Source organism: Melanerpes formicivorus, unplaced genomic scaffold (genome assembly GCF_026170545.1).
Source record: "Melanerpes formicivorus ecotype bairdi unplaced genomic scaffold, bMelFor1.0.p_v2 SCAF_1, whole genome shotgun sequence".
NCBI lineage: Eukaryota > Metazoa > Chordata > Aves > Piciformes > Picidae > Melanerpes > Melanerpes formicivorus.
The window spans coordinates 64,907,616-64,926,399 of NW_027142353.1; positions in this window are offsets into that span (position 1 = coordinate 64,907,616).

An 18,784-nucleotide genomic window follows, 5' to 3' on the forward strand; every position below is an offset into this window, starting at 1 on the left:
AGAAGCTTTCAGTTTCTTTAGGCTATGGGTTGCATCTCTTCAGCTAAGAGGACTGAAAACTCAGCATACATGGGAAAGGATGCAGTTAGACAATTGCAAATGGTCAGCTTCACATAGCTGTAAAAGCAACAAGAATCCCTCAGCTGTAAGCTTCCCTCTGAGACATGCTGATGTTCTTTACTTCAAGTCAGGTAACTGATGAACAATGACAAAGAGAGGTGATAGAATGATACAGACATTGTACAGAGATATTGATCCTCAGAAGTGGTACCCACAAACTTCCTGATAACCTCAAAGGCTTTGCTCATCTCTTCATTCTTCTGCCACATTCCACACGCTGCCCAGCCTGTTGGCCTCTCCTATCAGCCTGCATCCTCTGATGCAAAAATTCATCTTCCTTTTCCATTGCATATGGCACTTGGTTACTCAAATGGTGCCAAGTAATAGTAGTGTGATTCTAAAATGCCTAATTAGAAAGGAAAAGGAAAAGAAGAAAAAGAAGAAAAGAAGAAAAAGAAGAAAAGAGAAAAGAAAAGAGAAGAAAAGAGAAGAGAAAAGAACCAGGTTGGAAAAGATCTCTGAGATCATCACGTCCAACCTATCACCCAACACCATCTCATCAACTAAACCATGGCACCAAGCACCCCATCCAGTCTCTTCCTAAATACCTCCAGTGATGGTGACTCCACCACCTCCCTGGGCAGCACATTCCAATGGCCAATCTCTCTTTCGGTGAAGAACTTCTTCCTAACCTCCAGCCTAAACCTCCCCTGGTGCAGCTTGAGACTGTGTCCTCTTGTTCTGGTGCTGGTTGCCTGGGAGAAGAGACCAACCCCCACCTGGCTACCACCTCCCTTCAGGTAGACAATGACTGCAGGACAGGCCAGTGACACAGCTATCCAAGGTGCAACTGTAGTGGGAACAGCAGGCCAGTTAGTGGGCTGTGAAGCTGTGAAAAGGCCAAGGAAATACCTGGAGGTTAATGTGATCCCACTATGATCTTTGCAGAAGGCCTGGGACTCTGCAGCCTCCTGCAGTAAATGCTTCCATTGCCTAGAGTAGCTGTCCTGAGCCCAGACAAGTTACAAACTTCATGCCCTGTCACTCTAGCACCTGGGTTAATGTAACTACCCAGGTGCCTGTTAGGAAAAGATTCATTGTCATAAAATATTGAGGGGTTTTGCATGTGAATAGGAGATACCTTTATTGAGAGGGTAATGTGTGCTTTGAATGAGATGGTGTAGAGTTCAATTGCTTAAATCAGCCATTTGCATAGCATTAGAGATATTTAAAGACCAGGCACAGGGCCAGTTTCATCCAGACAGTTCTGCTATGTCCTGCCTGTTTGTTTGTACCTAAAGAATTCACAGAATCACACAGTGCTAGGGGTGGGAAGGGACCTCTGGAGATCATCAAGTCCAATACCCCTCCAGAGCAGGTTCACCTAGAGCAGGTTGCATAAGATGGCATTCAGGTGGGTTTTGAATCATTCCAGAGAGGCAGACTCTACCACCTCTCTGGACAGCCTGTTCCAGTGCTCTACCACCATCAAAGGAAATAAGTTCCTCCTTATGTTTAGATGGAGCCTCCTGTGTTCAAGTCTGTGACTGCTACCTCTTGTCCTGTCAATGGGCACCACTGAAAATAGACTGCCTGGAACATGTCCAGAGAAGGGCAATGAGGCTGGGGAGAGGTCTGGAGCACAGGCCTGTGAGGAGAGGCTGAGGGAGCTGGGGTTGCTTAGCCTGGAGAAGAGGAGGCTCAGGGGAGACCTCCTTGCTGTCTACAACTACCTGAAGGGAGGTTGTGGCCAGGTGAGGGTTGGTCTCTTCTCCCAGGCAACCAGCACCAGAACAAGAGGACACAGTCTCAAGCTGTGCCAGGGGAGGTTTCGGCTGGATGTTAGGAAGAAATTCTCCACAGTAGGAGTGATTGGCCATTGGAATGTGCTGCCCAGGGAGGTGGTGGAGTCACCATCACTGGAAGTGTTTAGGAAGAGACTGGATGGGGTGCTTGGTGCCATGGTTTAGTTGATTAGATGGTGTTGGATAATAGGTTGGACTTGATGATCTTGAAGGTTTTTTCCAACCTGGTTAATTCTATTCTAATTCTATTCTCCTGACAACCACCCTTCTAGTATTTATAAGTATTGATAAGATCCCCCCTCAGTCTTCCTCAGTTCTGGGGCCCTCATGATTGGAAGGATATGGAGCATTGGAGTGTGTCCAGAGAAGGGCAATGAGGTTTGTGAAGGGCCTGGAACACATGACCTACAAGGAGCACCTGAGGGAGTTGGGGTTGCTCAGTCTGCAGAAGAGGAGGCTGAGGGGAGACTACATTGCTCTCTATATCTACCTGAAGATAGGTTGGAGGGAGGAAAGGGCAGCCTTTTCTCCTCAGTGGCAAGTGACAGGACTCGAGGAAATTGTTACAAGCTGAACTGTAGAGGTTCAGGCTGGATACTAGGAAATATTTCTTCACTGAAAAGGTTATCAAACATCAGAATGGGCTGCTTGGGGCAGTGGTGGAGTCACCATCCCTGGGGGTGTTCAAGTGGCGCGTGGAGCTAGTGCTTAGGGACGTGGTTTATTGTTGACTCTTCAGTGGTGGGTCGAGGGTTGGAGTGGGTGAGGTTTGAGGTCTCTTCCAACCAGATATATTCTGTGATTCTCTTCTTTAGGCTAAAAAAACCCAACCCCCTCAACCATTCTTCCTAAGAGAATTCCATTCTATGTTTAACAAAATTCTGTCTCTATACAGGTGGACTCCCATAACTCAAGTGCATCAAGCTAATGGGCAAATAGGAGGGGGAGTGTCCAATTCTGAGCTGGCATCTGACTACACCAGAGTCATTTAAATAATAGTAGTGCTCTGTCCTAGTTTTTCTATTGCTTCTCATGTTCCAAGAGTTAGGTCTTGGCTGCCTTCTTGCCAGGAGAGCTATTCAAAACTCAAACCCAAAGCTCCTTTCTTTGTCCACTACTGTGAAAATTCTTTGCCTGGCGAGAGCAGTGTGTGGGCTTTAGCACTCTGTATCAGCAATGTGTTGTAAGCCTGGTAAACGCCTTAGCTTGGCTTCAGCATTTACTAGATCTGGCAACTTGTATACCTTTTGCATCCACACATTAACATTAATTACCTTGTCACATCATTAAACCCAGGTACATTTACATTCCGGAGAGGTGCTGTGGGCATGATTCAGAGAAAGATGAAAGAACAGATGTTTTGCCCTTGCATCAGGAAAATTTCTGGGAAGCTCCCCTCTGGCAGTGAGGTAATGGGATTAAGTTTGTCACTTTGTTCAGGATTCTTTCAGCAAAAGGATTGGATACTGGCTCCTCCGAGACTTTCCATCCCTCTGAAGGCTAAAATTAGTCCGTGGCTGTGTTTCAAAGTTTTGTAATGAGGAGCAACGTTCATAGGTCTGAAGGGTGAACACCTTGGGTACCAGTTTGTGAATGAGCCCTGAATTTCACCAAGGGAGTTTTCTTTTTATGTACATCAGGAATGGTTGCAATAATTGCCTTAAGTTAATCCACTAAAGCCCAGACCTGTACCAACTAATGTAAGCAGATTAACTAGAATACTTAAGTTAACCTGATGATGGACGTAAGACCAGTGAAGAGAGATGCTGGATGTGCTGATGTGCTGATCTTCTGCAGTTCCTTGAAACTGGGTGCCATGAAATCAAGTGCTGTTTTGAATTCTTCACAGAGCAGCTGATGAGCTGATATTCAAAGAGACTGACTACCCTATTCCCTCTGCTTCTCCTTGATAGCAGTAGATTTCCCTGTTGTAGACACTCCTTCCTGGTCTGTCTGCTGTATCAGTTTGTGTCTGCATTGCAGTCCATGCTGGGGAATTAGTCTGCCAGCCATAGGATTACCCTCAGACAGCATTGCCACCAAACCTGGAGGTATGTCTGTTGTGAACATGTCTAGGTGACAGAGAGTGCCTAAGGTGAAGCTGGGAACTGTGTTACACCCTCCCCAGTTTCACACCATTCTTTTGACCAAGCCATCCTTCCCCTTCATCAGTTTTCCCACACTCTTCAGCCACAAACACATATTAAATACAAAAGCCCCACAGTCCATCTGTGAAAAACAACTTCTACTTTCTAATTATTTTCTGAGTTGCAGCAGTAATAAGCAGAAGGTTAAATTCTTCTTCTAGTTTTGGATAGTCACGCAAGGTGTATCCGAATCCCCTGAACCTGTTCAGTTTGTGCTGGCAGGTTGGAAATCTCAACACCCATCTGCTCTCCAAGGCATCCACCAGTTCTGTTTGCAGTTCTGGAGAGGACTTTGCTAAGAAAGGCTTCCTTGGCATACACAGCATTTTCCAGAATTACTCCAAGTCTGTGCACTGAAACCGTTGGAGGTAGAAAGACAAACAAGCCATTGAAAGCCCATGAACAGCACAGGTGTATGATCAGTAAGGATATTAGAAGGGAGACTGTAGCCCATATTATAGGTGGCAGGACAAAGAACAAGAGGGCACAGGCTCAGGCTGCACCAGGGGAGGTTTAGGCTGGAGGTTAGGAAGAAGTTCTTCATAGAAAGAGTGATTGACCATTGGAATGTGCTGCCCAGGGAGGTGGTGGAGTCACTATCACTGGAGGTGTTTAGGAAAAGTCTTGATGGGGTGCTTGGTGCCATGGTTTAGTTGATTAGATGGTGTTGGGTGATAGGTTGGACTTGATGATCTCAAAGGTCTCTTCCAACCCGGTTAATTCTATTCTATTCTAAAGTCTTTGTGGCAGGATGAAGATCTAGCCCAACCCTCCAGATTCCCATTCCAGAGCCCTCATGGATTCCTGATGTCTGCCCTTTAGCCATTCAGGCTCAGTCCATGCACCCAGCTCAGGGTCACAGTTGGACTTTAACCACAATGGTTGTCTGCAGATCGTTGAGTGTGGTGGGTTGACATTTCCCTCGGCATTAACTAAGTTAGCCAGACTAACTCAGTTAGAAGCAAATGAAAGCTGTATTTACAAGCAAACACCACACTCTACAATGGAATGCAATGAATATGCAGAAAATACACAGGATTTACAATATTATACAGATACTTAAAATTAGCAAATAACACAGAAACCTCCCTGGTCCAAAAGAGACCAAGGAAGACAGGAACCCCCTGGTACAAAAGAGACTAAGGAAGCTGCTCCACTGCCTCCCCCCCAAAAAAAAACCCTCCCTCCTTTCCCCTGTAGCAGAAGAGAGAGGATTTTTGGAGAGAGAAAGCAGTGTTAATCTTATCTGAAGGTCAGCCAGAAGTATTATCTCCCAGGCCAAGCAAAACAGCCTAGATCAGAAGAGAAAGAGAAAAGGAATGGAAATGGAAGTGAAATGAGACGAATTGTTATGATACAACTTCATTGATCTCAGACTTCCATCCCATTAATTTGTTTAGGATAATGTTTGGTTTTCCTTTTTACACTCAATAGTGATTTATTTGCATTTTTTTTTCTACTTTACTGCTCAAAATCTGCAGCTAAATTTTAAAGGCATAGCCTAAGACTGCCACAATAGGGCACTGTAATCATAGGATCATAGTATCAGTCAGGGTTGGAAGGGACCACAAGGATCATTTAGTTCCAACCCCCCTGCCATAGGCAGGGACACCCCATACTAGATCAGGCTGGACAGAGCCTCATCCAGCTTGGGACACCTCCAGGGACAGGGCCCCAACCACCTCCCTGCACAACCCATTCCAGGGCTTCACCACTCTCAAGGGGAAGAACTTCCTCCTCACATCCAGCCTGAATCTCCCCACCTCCAGCTTCATTCCATTCCCCCTAGTCCTATCACTACCTGAGATCCTGAGCAGTCCCTCCCCAGCCTTCCTGTAGGCCCCCTTCAGATCCTGGAATGTCACAATTAGGTCACCTCAGAGCCTTCTCTTCTCCAGACTGAACAGCCCCAACTCCTTCAGTCTGTCCTCACAGGAGAGGTGCTCCAGCCCTCTGATCATCCTCGTGGCCCTCCTGTGGACACCTTCCAGCACCTCCAGATCCGTCTTGTGATAGGGACTCCAGAACTGGACACAGTACTCCAGGTGGGGTCTCACCAGAGCTGAGCAGAGGGGGAGGATCACCTCCCTCGACCTGCTGGCCACACTTCTCCTGCTGCAGCCCAGGATCTGATTGGCTTTGCAGGCTGCAAGTGCACACTGAGAGCTCCTGTTGAGCTTCTCCTCCCCCAGCACCCCCAAGTCTCTCTCCTCAGGGCTGCTTTCCAGCCAGTCACTGCCCAGCCTGGATTTGTGCCTGGGATTGCCTCGACCCAGATGCAGGACCCTGCACTTGGTCTTATCTGAAGCAGCCTGCAGATCCTTTCCTTTCCATCATGGGTTTGAGCCAAATCCTATATGGCACCAAAGGACCACACTGTAGCTGAATTTAGGCTTTAGAGAAACTAATTAGATGTTGGGGGGAGGGGAAAAAAGACACCTACATTTGAAAATTGTGCAGGGATTCTGCAATAATAAGCAGGAAAGCATTCAACAGTGTGCTGAAAGGAGGTGCAAGTTTAAAGTGGTTATAATAAATTGCCAAATAGGCTGGGCAAGGGAAATGTGTTCACTCCAAAAAGTCATTAAAGCCAAGCTAAAAAAGGGAAGTTTTGATCCTAATTAAGAGGAGCTTGTTGCATGTGGGAACTCGCAATATCTGCACTGCTAAAAGAAGGCTAATGCCTCGACACAACTTCAAGGTGCATTATTTATGGGTTTCTATGGTGCTGCCCATTGAAGCACTTTGCAAACATGAAAGAGCTTAACTTTACGTCATCACTGTGGGGCAGAGCTTGTTTAATAACCCTATTATACAAATGAAGAAGAGGAAGGCTGGGTAAACTCCAAGTCCTGGAAGGAAGGCAAGAGCCCTCCTGCCCCACCTGCTTTCCTATCAGCAGGAGCGTGGTGGAGACCAGGATCTTGGGCTTTCAATGTTTATGGGAGTGATGCTACAGGAGGGGCAGTGCCAAGATCCATCCCAGCTGTCCCCTGAGCATCCCTGATGCCTACCCAGCCTCCTCCAGCTGCCCTGTGGGCATCGTGGGATCCTCTTCTATCATGTGTCACAGCACTGACCTACTTACTTACTTACTCTAGAGGAAATGTGGCCCTTTTGTTTTTCTCCTATGAGATCATTGCCCCATTTTGTCTATGGCTAAACAGGGGAGTTGTGGTAAGAAACCCCAGCATTTGAAAATCAACCAGGACTTAAAGCAGGTAGCAGAGAGGAAGAAGTGATGTGATTGAATCTGCACGAGTGGCTTCCAAACTGCTGCACAGTCACCTCTGCCAGGCAAGCCATTCCCAAGAACATTCTAAGCCTGCAGATGTCCAGCATGATTGTGACACTTTGTTTGGGGTCTGCTGATTAAAAGGGAGTGTTTTGTGTGTGGTGGACAAGCTAACAGAAGTTCTCTGCTGTCCTGGCATCTTCTTCTGCCAAGTTTCTCTGTCTGAAAAGGAGAAAGTGGGGGAAATGTCATGAGGTTGTGGAAGCCTGGATGAATGCCCACGTTGAAATGATGTGATTTATTGGATCTGTAGATGATTTGCAACACTTTCAGTGTCTTTCATCTGTGTCTTTGAAGCTCTGCAATAAAAAGCAGCCCTACCGCTCTTTGGTGACTGTTGCTTCCTGTTGGAAGAAGTTTGTGATCCAGCCAGGATGCCATTCATGAAAAGGAGGTCTTCCAGGTCTGGTGTCTAAAAGGAACATAATTTCTACAGCATTAGACACTAGCTTATCACCTTTAAAGCTTCCAAAACACCACTTGTCTTTTTTATATCATTTCTAGTTAGTACTGAATTTTATCTAGTCCCTACTGAGGATTTCTTCTCTCCTCTGCCCAGCTCTTGCCCACTCCCTTCTTTCGTCTGCTGGGTACAATTCTGGGAGGTGCAGAGCATCCTTGGTTTAACAGAGATGTGCAGGAGACAAGATGTAAGGTTTAAGACCCCAGATACCTTTCTTTGCAGGTAAGAGCTTGTGGACACCGCGGCAGGGATGCAACCTGGTAAGACTGCACCACACACAGAAGACTCAGCAAATTTGTCAACTCAGATGCAGACCCTTCTCCCAAAGGGTTATGATGTGAAAGCATGATGCAAATGTGACTGCACTACCCTTAAGCTGCAGCTGGAGTGTTTCTGCACCAGGAGTCCACTTACATTTCTGAAATCAGGACTAGCCTAGGCAGAGCCACCCTGGCTTTGCCTGCTTATAGTGGTGCCAACACGGTGTCAGCACAGCTTCCTCTTTTCCTAGGCCAAGTTAGTCGTTTGAATGGGAAGCTTCATGAATCACAGCGACTGAAATGCTCCCTCCACCTCCTGCAGGAACTGGGGCAGATCACACAGGCCTGAAGACTGTATGTTTTGGAAGCGAAAAGTGGACACGAAAACCCACCTTTGGGCACCTGAGAAAACAGCCTGAGCCTCAGAAGTGCTGAGCAACCTCCCTCATTGGAGGAAACATGGTTTCAGCTGACTAACTGTAAGCACTGTTAGCCTTAGCTTCTCCTCCCGCGTACTCATCTCCAAAGTGGGGATCATTATATCTGACTCCTTCTCCGGGTATTTGGAAGCTAATTTAGTTAATGTTTGTCAAGCACTTTAAGGTCTTCAGATGAAAGGAGCCGCAGATAGGCAAAGCATTGCTATTACTATTAATTATTTCTATTGTGCAAGTAGACATGAAAGCAGAAAGGGTGATGATTACTCGCTTCCTTTACAAGTGGCAAGACACAGTGCAAATACACAGACAGGGACCCTCCCTGCCCTGCAGTGCTCCTAATCTCACCAGCCAGATAAACCAGACAAAGAGTGAGGAAAGGAGCACAAACCCAGAGAAAACTGGGTGACGTACCACACACGTTATTTTGCAACAGCTGCTTTTTTTCAAAGTGCCCTGTCAGTCAAAAAGCACAATACCACTCCTCTGGAGGCTGTAAAGATCAAGAGTCAGGCTCTCTCTCTCTCAAAAAAAGAGCTTTGTACCAAAAAAGGTAGCAAATGGCAATAATTCTCCTTATCCGGCCTCTGATTTCTGAGTAAATCGAGCAGTGAAGTTTTTCTCTGCAGCCTTGAGGGTTGAAAATATTCCACTCTTAAAATAAGATTGAAAAAATTAAATCAAAACTCTCAAAGACCGAGTCAAAGTATTCGAATAAGCCAAATTCTGCGCTGCAACAGGTTGCTGCTAGCTGCTCAGCAAGGAAATGAGTGTGGGCTTGGTGGCAGCTCATCTCCTTTTCCTCCCAGGCACCCAATGAGTCTCTCACAATTAGTTTCCGTTCTCCCCGTGGTGCCAGGGGCTCAATGCACAATGCAGAGAAGTTTACATGAAGTTATGGGATGCTCCACAGTAATTTGTTCCTTTATCTAACGCCTGACTAGACAGGCAGATGCTGAAAGCTGTCACAAGTGGCTGCTAAACAGTTTGCACTGGCTCAGGAAGGGGTGGGAGGCATGACCAAGGCTGGCAGTGTAGCAGGACTGGATGCTCTGGGGAGAGATGCACCAATGTGAACCATTCCACCTTTCCTCAGAGCATGAAGATTCACGTGGGCATATCCTGAGCCAGGCAGTACTAGGCTAGCCCAATGGTCAGGCATCTGCATTTCTCACCCATGACAATTTTAACCCATGAGTGGAAAGAGGTTGTAGCCGGGTCTGTGATGCTCTGGGTGAATCCAGCAACTGCTGAACCTTTGTCTGACTGCTGTATGAATCCAAATGGTCATCTTGTTTGTGTTTTCCCAGGTCAAAGCATCCAGCTAATACAACATCATCTGGTGATCAGGTTTTGGACAGCATCAGCTGCCTTTCTTTTGTGATTTGACTGAAGGACGAGGATACCTGATGCAAACTACCACCAAACATGTGCTGCTGTGAAAACTGTTAAACTACTCTTAAAAGACTCCCTGACTCTTTTAAAAAGGGATTCTTGAAAGGAAGAGGCAGTAGTGTTTCTGGCAGGTCATAGGGAAGAGCATCCCTATGTCATATTAACCATATACAATAACACAAACAGTTTTTAGGACTATCAAAAATAGGTTTGAAACTATGAAGCAGTTGTCCTCCATGCACTGCTTCAGCTTTCCAGGTTTGTGTTTCATCCTTGGGCTCTCACCATGCTCCCTTTAATGGCTACAGACATTGTGTTTCCTTCCCTTCCTGCATGCTGGTGGAGCAAGACACAAGCTTGAAGCCCTGCTCTTGCAGAGGGCAAACTAGTCTACCAGAGGAGGAGGCCCTCCAGGTTTTTATTTTTCTAATGTGTGTGGGTTCATCTCTCATTTGCCTCTTTTATGATTCTGTCTCCACCCAGTATCCTCTTTCTTAACACTTCCCCAGGTTCTTGTCTTTCTCCCAGCTCCTGGAGACCTGCTGTCATCAAAGTTAATGCATGTCCTGCCCTTAGCTCAATTTAGGCCCACACCCTAATATAAAGAATGGATTACACCACTGAAGGATGACAGCAGCATATGCTGGACAGTTTGTTCATGTTTTCAAGTCTATCTTTTTCATGTCTTCCTCATGCTGGCTGTGAAGGAACTGTGGATTCAAGCCAGCTCTGCTAGAGGGACCAGGGACCAAAGCCGATGGCAGTACAGTGCCACTGCTGCTAACAGAGCCATGGTGCTCAGTGCAAAGAGTTGTGTAGCTGCCCCTTTGAAACACCAGCACTGTGAGATAGAAAGAATAGAATAGAATAGAATAGAATAGAATAGAATAGAATAGAATAGAATAGAATAGAATAGAATAGAATAGAATAGAATAGAATAGAATAGAATAGAATAGAATAGAATAGACTGGAATGGGTTGGAAAGGACCTTTGAGATCATTGAGTCCAACCTACCACCCAACACCATCTAATCAACTAAACCATGGCACCAAGTGCTGTTATCCCTCTCTGGCATATGACAGTCCTTCACAAAGACATACCACCACTGAGCAACTGAGCTTGGCAGGATCTCCAGAGGTCATCTGGTCCAAGCTCAGGCAAGTCCACCTGGAGAACACTGCCCAGGACCATACCCAGACAGCTTTTGAATATTACCAAGAATGGAGACAGGCACTTCACACCTTTTTTATAAAGGACTTTTAATTGTGTCTCCTTTTGGTACCTAATTTTGGATAAACAGAAATGCCTGCAGTCCACCTTCCTCAACATCCCCTTGTTCTCAGACAAACCTGAAAGTGCCATTCAGTGGGCATAGGAGCAGAGAGGAGGAGTGGCTGACACCCTGGAAGGCTGTGCTGCCATTCAGTGAGCCCTGCACACACTGGACAGATGGGCAAAGACAAATCTAACAATGTTCAACAAGGACAAGTGTAAAGCCCTGCATCTGGGGAACAATAATACAATGCACCAGCACAGGTTAGGGGTTGACCTGCTGAAGACTAGCTCCACAGGGAAGGACCTTGGATAAGAAGTTATCCATGGGACAGCAATGTGTCCTGGTGGCCAAGAAGGCCAGTAGTCTACTTGGATGCATTAAGAAGAGAGTGTCCAGCAAGTTGAGGGAGGTTTTCCTCCTCCTCTACTCAGCCCTAGTTAGACCATGTCAGGAATGTTGTGTGCAGTTTTGGGCTCCCAAGTTCAAGAGGGACAGGGAACTACTGGAGAGAGTTCAAGGAGGGCTTCAAGGATATTTAAGGAACTGGAGCATCTCTCTTATGAGAAAAGACTGAGAGACCTGGGGCCATTTAGTCTGGAGAAGCCTGAGAGGGGACATCTACAAATATCTGAAGGGTGGCTGGCAGGAAGATGGAGCTGGTCTCTTTTCAGTGACACCCAGGGATAGGACAAGGGGTAATGAACATCAACTCAATCCCAGGAAATTCCTTCTCAACCTGAGAATTTATTTTTAGTAAATATATATATTGTTTGTTTGTTTGTTTAATGCAAGGGTGACAGAGCACTGCAACAGGCTGCCCACAGAGCTTGTGGAGTCTCCTTCTCCAGAGCTTTTCATAACCCACCGGGACGCACTGCTGTGTGACCTGCCCTGCCGTGGTCCTGCTTCGCAGCGGCGTTGGACTTGATCTCTGGAGGTGTGTTCCAAGCCCTAGCATTCTATGATTCTATAGATTGCTTCATTTCTGGCTAATTCTGTGATGTGGTTGTCTGTGCAAGCAGCAAATGCCTTTCAGAATCCAAAGCAGTGCTAAGAACTGTTCAAAGGCACTTCCCACCAGCAGAAGCATTGCCCTGGTTGCCTTGGGCCTGTCTGCTGCATAAGATGTGTGGAGATTTGAAATACAACTCTGTCCCATGGTGGAGCCAAACTAACAACTTTGGAGCTAGCAAGGGGATGGATTTCCTTTCTTCAATGAGCTGCCACCAGCTGGAATAACCAAACAGATCAAGATCTGAAGACCAGCTGTTTCTCCCAAAGCTGTACAACTTTTCCACACGTATCAGTTTACCTGATACAGGTCAAAGTAAATAGTAAATATTTTTAGCAGGAAGTATCAACTCTGGCTACAAACCTGGCCTCATGTACACATTTGAAACGTTACAGCTACACATACAAAACCAGTATTGATTTTCCTTGGCTGTTTGGGTTGTGGGTGGTTTTTGTTTTTTGGCTTGGTTGGGGTTTTTGGCACAAAGCTAGCTGGGGATGGTCAACAAGAGGACAGTCCACTTGCAATAACAAAACACTCAATGATCATTTTTAACCTCTCGGCTGTTGCCCTCCTCTTTCCTGCTGCTGGGAGTCACTGCCCCAGGTGCCTTGGCTTGCATGAGAGTTTTTCAACTCTCACAGGTTATCCAGTCAAGTCATGCTTCTCTCAGGTTGTTCAAAGCCACCACCCTGGACTATAGGAACCTTCTTTCCTGACAATGTCAAACAGCTCTAAAAAAATGTAGTGTGGTGGTGAAAGTTCAGTTCTCCCCCCCCACACACATGAAGAAACCACAGCTAACTCAGTCAGAGAAGCAAAATAGATAAAAGCTATAATAATAATAATAATAATAATAATAATAATAATAATAATAATAATAATAATAATAATAATAATAATAAACAGGTTGGAGGAGACCTTCAAGATCATCACATCCAACCCATCAACCAATCCAACCCACCCAAACAGCTAACCCATGGCACCAAGCACCCCATCAAGTCTCCTGAACACCTCCAATGATGGTGACTCCACCACCTCCCCAGGCAGCCCATTCCAATGGGCAATCACTCTCTCTGTGTAGAACTTCTTCCTAACATCCAGCCTAAACCTCCCCTGGCACAGCCTGAGACTGTGTCCTCTTGTTCTGGTACTAGCTGCCTGGGAGAAGAGACCAACCTCTGCCTGTCTACAACTTCCCTTCAGGTAGTTGTAGAGAGCAAGAAGGTCACCCCTGAGTCTCTTCCTATATTTACAAGCAGGATGAAATGCAGATGGATATATACACAATATACAGTATTTACAATATATACAGAAATATACAGCAAAGAAAGTAATACAGAACAAAACTCCCTCATCCAGCCAGGAGGGTGTCCCCCCCCCATACCTCCTCTCTCCCCCTACCTCCCTTTTTTACCCAAAAAGGGTTAGAGAGAGAGAAAGGTAATTATTAAGGAGGAAATTCTGTTAGCTCAAAGTGTATGCAAGAAGTTGTTTCTTATCTGTTAGTTCAAGGTTAACTTTGTCCCACACAGCTGTTGCTCAGAGAGAGACTGAAACAGACAGGCTGAAAATGACAGACTGAGCTGAGAGTCAAACTGAACTGAAAACTTCAAGTTGCATTCTACCAATCTACCAATGAAATTCGTTTAGAATATCTTGATTTCATTATTTCACCAAGACATTCAGCCAGAGTGTTCCAGCAACTGTCCCTTTCTTAAAGGCACGTCCTCAAACTGTCACATGGAGTGAGTGCTTTTTGACAAAATCCGTGTTCCTTCAGTATGTTCCAAATATTTGCTCTCCAGTACTGAAGGCTTCCTGAGGGAGTCAAGGCAGTTCAGGGAAAGTTAGGAAGAGAGGGGAAGGATCACCAGGAGAAGCAACATTTCTCCCATTTGGTCAAGTAAATAGGGGCATTTTCCAGTGGGCATTGCTTTTACTTCCTAATTCATCTGCACCCTGAGCACATGTTGGACAACCCCCAGTGACAAAACACAGGGATGAGAAATGCCTTTCAGCCCAAACCAGAAAGAAGTGCTGCAGGAAGCCAGCCAAATGAAAGCACAAACCTCTAATTATTTTAATATTGGATAGTGACAGTGTCGCTCTGTGTGAGGAGCACAAACAGCCCTTGGCCACATGGTCATGGTTCATTGCTATTTCAGAAAACAGTGAGGCTGGCACAGTGACATCCCTGGACAGAACACTCAGGCAATTAAGTAAAATGAGCTCTGTGATAAATCAGACGAGCATACACATGCACGAGCGGTGGGCAATGCTTTGCTGGGTGCACAGAGCTCACTGGGTGTTGTTTCAGCACCATTCCCCTCATCCTAGAAGGTGCTCCTGCAGAGCATTAGCTTAGCACCCTTGGGATGCACCAGGCTCAGAGACTCACTGGTAACTACAGGGTTCATTCCCAAAGGGCTGTGTCTTAGTAGTATTACTAGTGTCACCAGAGGCAGTGATGCATGTGCTGAGGAAAGAGAGGGAAACCTTTGCTCAGCAGGATGTCATCTCAGGGAGGAGAGAGAGAGTCTAAATATGTAGGAAAGGGGATTATGAATAATATGGAAAGACAAAGGAAAAGAAGGGGGAAAAAACACATTGGGGAAAAAATGAGAGAAGGAGAAGAGAAGGAAATCTCCATCCCCATGATGTTTGAGCTGTTTGTTGCTGTGAAGTGCATGCCTACTGCATGCTGTGTGTGAGGACCGAGTGTCTGACAGTACCATAAAGTGAATACACTGCCAAAGAGTGCAGAGACTCTATTTCAGATTTGGTCCAGGACAACTTCATAGTTTCATAGTTTCATAGTTTCATTCAGGGTTGGAAGGGACCACAAGGATCATCTAGTTCCAACCCCCCTGCCATGGGCAGGGACACCCCACACTAGATCAGGCTGGACAGAGCCTCATCCAGCCTGCTCTTAAACTTCCATTCCACCTCTTCAGACCCATGCATATTCTGAATATAAGCACTATAACCTGCACCACACAATGATTCACTCGTTTTTTAACGGTTCTCTCTGATCTGATTCAGGACTTGAGTCTTTTTGCATTGAGCTGCTCCTCATCTTCCTCAGTGCTTTTGCCATGTGATCAGCTTCTTGTTGGCTGGGGGTGTGTGGGGCTGGGATACTTCACAGTATCACAGTATCACTAAGGTTGGAAAAGACCTCGAGGATCATCAAGTCCAACCTATCACCACAGACCTCATGACTAGATCATGGCACCAAGTGCCACAAACCTGAATAACCCTGGTACTGCCACTTCCACCTTGCTGTTTCTACCTTAACAGGGCATTTGTATGCTTCTGGACAGGGGCAAGCCATGTTAACCTATGTACCTGCTGCAAGAGCAGGAAAGGCCATCTGGAACTCCAGGGTATTGCCCCAGCTCTTGAATCTCCTTGGAGCCAGCCCATCTTGGGAAAAGCCTCATGACAGCAGTTGTTGTCCAGGCTCTTCTTCAGGAAAATCAACCTCCCTTTATCTCAGTTGAAGAAAACATTAACAGCAAGCTGTTGCAGGAAACAGCAGCAAGAGACCATCTGTGTGATGGTGCCAAAGTGGAATAAATTGAATTGAGGTGCATGCCACTGTGTACTTGGAATAAAGCTTTGACTTCAGAGGATCCACTTGAGATTTGTCCTAGAAGAGATGAGAGCAGAGCTGCCTGGCTCCTTTTTACACAGCATATCAACAACAAAAAGGGCATTTTCTCATTAGTGCACTGCAGCTGCACATCAAATAGGGCAGATCTATTAATAGAGCAAGTGGGCAGTCAGATATGCCCTTCAAAGCCTGCATGGAGCTCTAATTCTTCAGTTTCTAACTCATGCATTGCAGCACCCAGGGAAGTTGTAGGGCTGGAATGGTTTTCATTTCTAGTGTGATGAACAGGATTTTTCACATGTTTAAATTTCCTCTCTCAGTGTCCATGCTAGCACATATAACTGGAAAATCAGTGAAGAGTTTACGGCTAAAAGGATAGAAATAAAAGCAGGACCAGAGTTGATGTACAATAAGTCAATATAACCAGGAGGCATTGATCAGTGGAACACAAAATGCTTTCATCGCCTTCCAAGTCAATATTGCAGAGGGAAAAACAGATGTACACAACCATATAAACTCAGCTTAGACACTGCACACTTCACAAGCAAAAGTCTAAATGTTTTAGAGTTTTAGAGCATGGTGGCTTTTTCATTTCTTTAGGATGAGTCACTGCTGATTGACAGCCACCTAAACATGAGCCAGCAGTGTGCCCAGGTGGACAAGAAGGCCAATGGCATCCTGGCCTGCATTAGGAATAGTGTGGCCAGCAGGAGCAGGGAAGTCATTGTGCCCCTGGACTCAGCATTGGTTAGGCCACACCTTGAGTCCTGTGTCCAGTTCTGGGCCCCTCAGTTTAAGAAGGATATCGAGACACTTGAAGGTGTCCAGAGAAGGGTAACAAGGCTGCGGAGAGGTCTGGAACACAGCCCTGTGAGGAGAGGCTGAGGGAGCTGGGGTTGTTTAGCCTGGAGAAGAGGAGGCTCAGGGAGTGACCTCATTGCCCTCAACAGCTACCTGAAGGGAGGTTGTAGCCAGGAAGGGGTTGGTCTCTTCTCCCAGGCAACCAGCACCAGAACAAGAGGACACAGTCTCAAGCTGCACCAGGGGAAGTTTAGGCTGGAGGTGAGGAGAAAGTTCTTCACAGAGAGTCATTAGTCATTGGAATGTGCTGACCAGGGAGGTAGTGGAGTCACCATCCCTGGAGGTGTTCAAGAGGGGATTGGACATGGCACTTGGTGCCATGGTCTAGTCATGAGGTGTGTGGTGACAGGTTGGACTCGATGATCTTTGAGGTCTCTTCCAACCTTAGCGATACTGTGATACTGTGATACTTCAGAAAAACAGGCACTCTGGTGTTCATCCAGACTTCTGTTGTGCTCTGCCCTTTGGCATTCCTTCTGTACTCCAATGAGCACTTATTAATTCAGATCTCATCAGGCTGAATATAGATCCTACTCACAGTAAGCAAATCTAAAGACATTCCTGAAGTGGTGTGACAACTGTGCCTAACATAACTTGCCATCCTGTAATCATAGAATCAATAAGGTTGGAAGAGACCTCAAAGATCATCAAGTCCAACTTGTCACCCAACACCTCATGACTACTAAACCATGGCTTCAAGTGCCACATCCAATCCCCTCTTGAACACTTCCAGGGATGGTGACTCCACCACCTCCCTGGGCAGCACATTTCAATGGTTAACAATTCTCTCTGTGAAAAACTTTCTCCTCACCTCGAGCCTAAACTTCCCCTGGCACAGCTTTAGACTGTGCCCTCTTGTTCTGGTGCTGGTTGCCTGGGAGAAGAGACCAACCCCCTCCTGGCTACAACCTCCCTTGGCTAGAAGCTTTTGTCTTTGAGCACAAAGCATTGTATAAACACAGATGAAAACACTGAACTTGTCCCAAACAAGTTTAAAATCTTTGTAGCAGAACAAAAGACAAGAGATTGCTGTGGGCAAAAGGCAAAGCCTAAAACTAATGCAACATTGGTTTTGCTCATGGTGCACTTGTTGAAAAACTGCTAATATTCAGCAGAGAATGGTCCTGAGAGGTGTTTGAAATTAAGAGGCACAATCAAGTCTAGGCACCAAGCTGAAGCACTCAATGACAAGTGATAAATGAAGTCTGATAAGCCTGAGAGATGGACTTCGGAAGGTGAAAAGAAGAAGCCTTAGGAAATTAGTGCTGGGGACACAATACAGGTGAGAAACTACAGAGGTGAGCCTTGTATCTGCCCAGAGGGCTGTGTGCAGGGCAAAATCAGGGAAAAGCAGAAATGAAATCAAGCATGTTGAGCCTGAATGAGAATGTCAGCTATGTAAGGATGGAAAAGGTGTTACCTTAGGGGTATTATAGAGTAACAGCCTATAAAAACTCCAAGCAACCAGGATATGGGATTTGGGAAGGGCTCATCTTAGCTATCACCATGAAGTTTTCTTATTGGCTTCTTAACTCTGCACAAGCTGGCAGGTCAACCCAGTTGCTCCAACCTCTTTATTAGAACCTCTTTATTAGAATAAACCAAACCAGGTTGGAAAAGACCTTCAAGATCATCATGTCCAACCCATCAACCAATCCAACCCACCCAAACAGCTAACCCATGGCACCAAGCACCCCATCAAGTCTCCTCCTGAACACCTTCAATGACGGCGACTCCACCACCTTCCCTGGCAACCCATTCCATAGCACAATCACTCTTTCTGTATAGAACTTCTTCCTAACATCCAACCTAAACCTCCCCTGGCGCAGCCTGAGACTGTGTCCTCTTGTTCTGGTACTGGGTGCCTGGGAGAAGAGACCATCATCTGCCTGTCTACAACCTCCCTTCAGGTAGTTGTAGAGAGTGATAAGGTCACCCCTGAGTCTCCTCTTCTCCAGGCTGAGCAACCCCAGCTCCCTCAGCCTCTCCTCATAGGGCTTGTGTTCCAAACCCCTCACCAACTTTGTTGCCCTTCTCTGGACTCGTTCCAGCAACTCAACCTCCTTCCTAAACTGAGGGGCCCAACTGGACACAGGACTCGAGGTGTGGCCTAACCAGTGCAACTGTCAGTGCAAACTGTTAATGGTCTTCAAG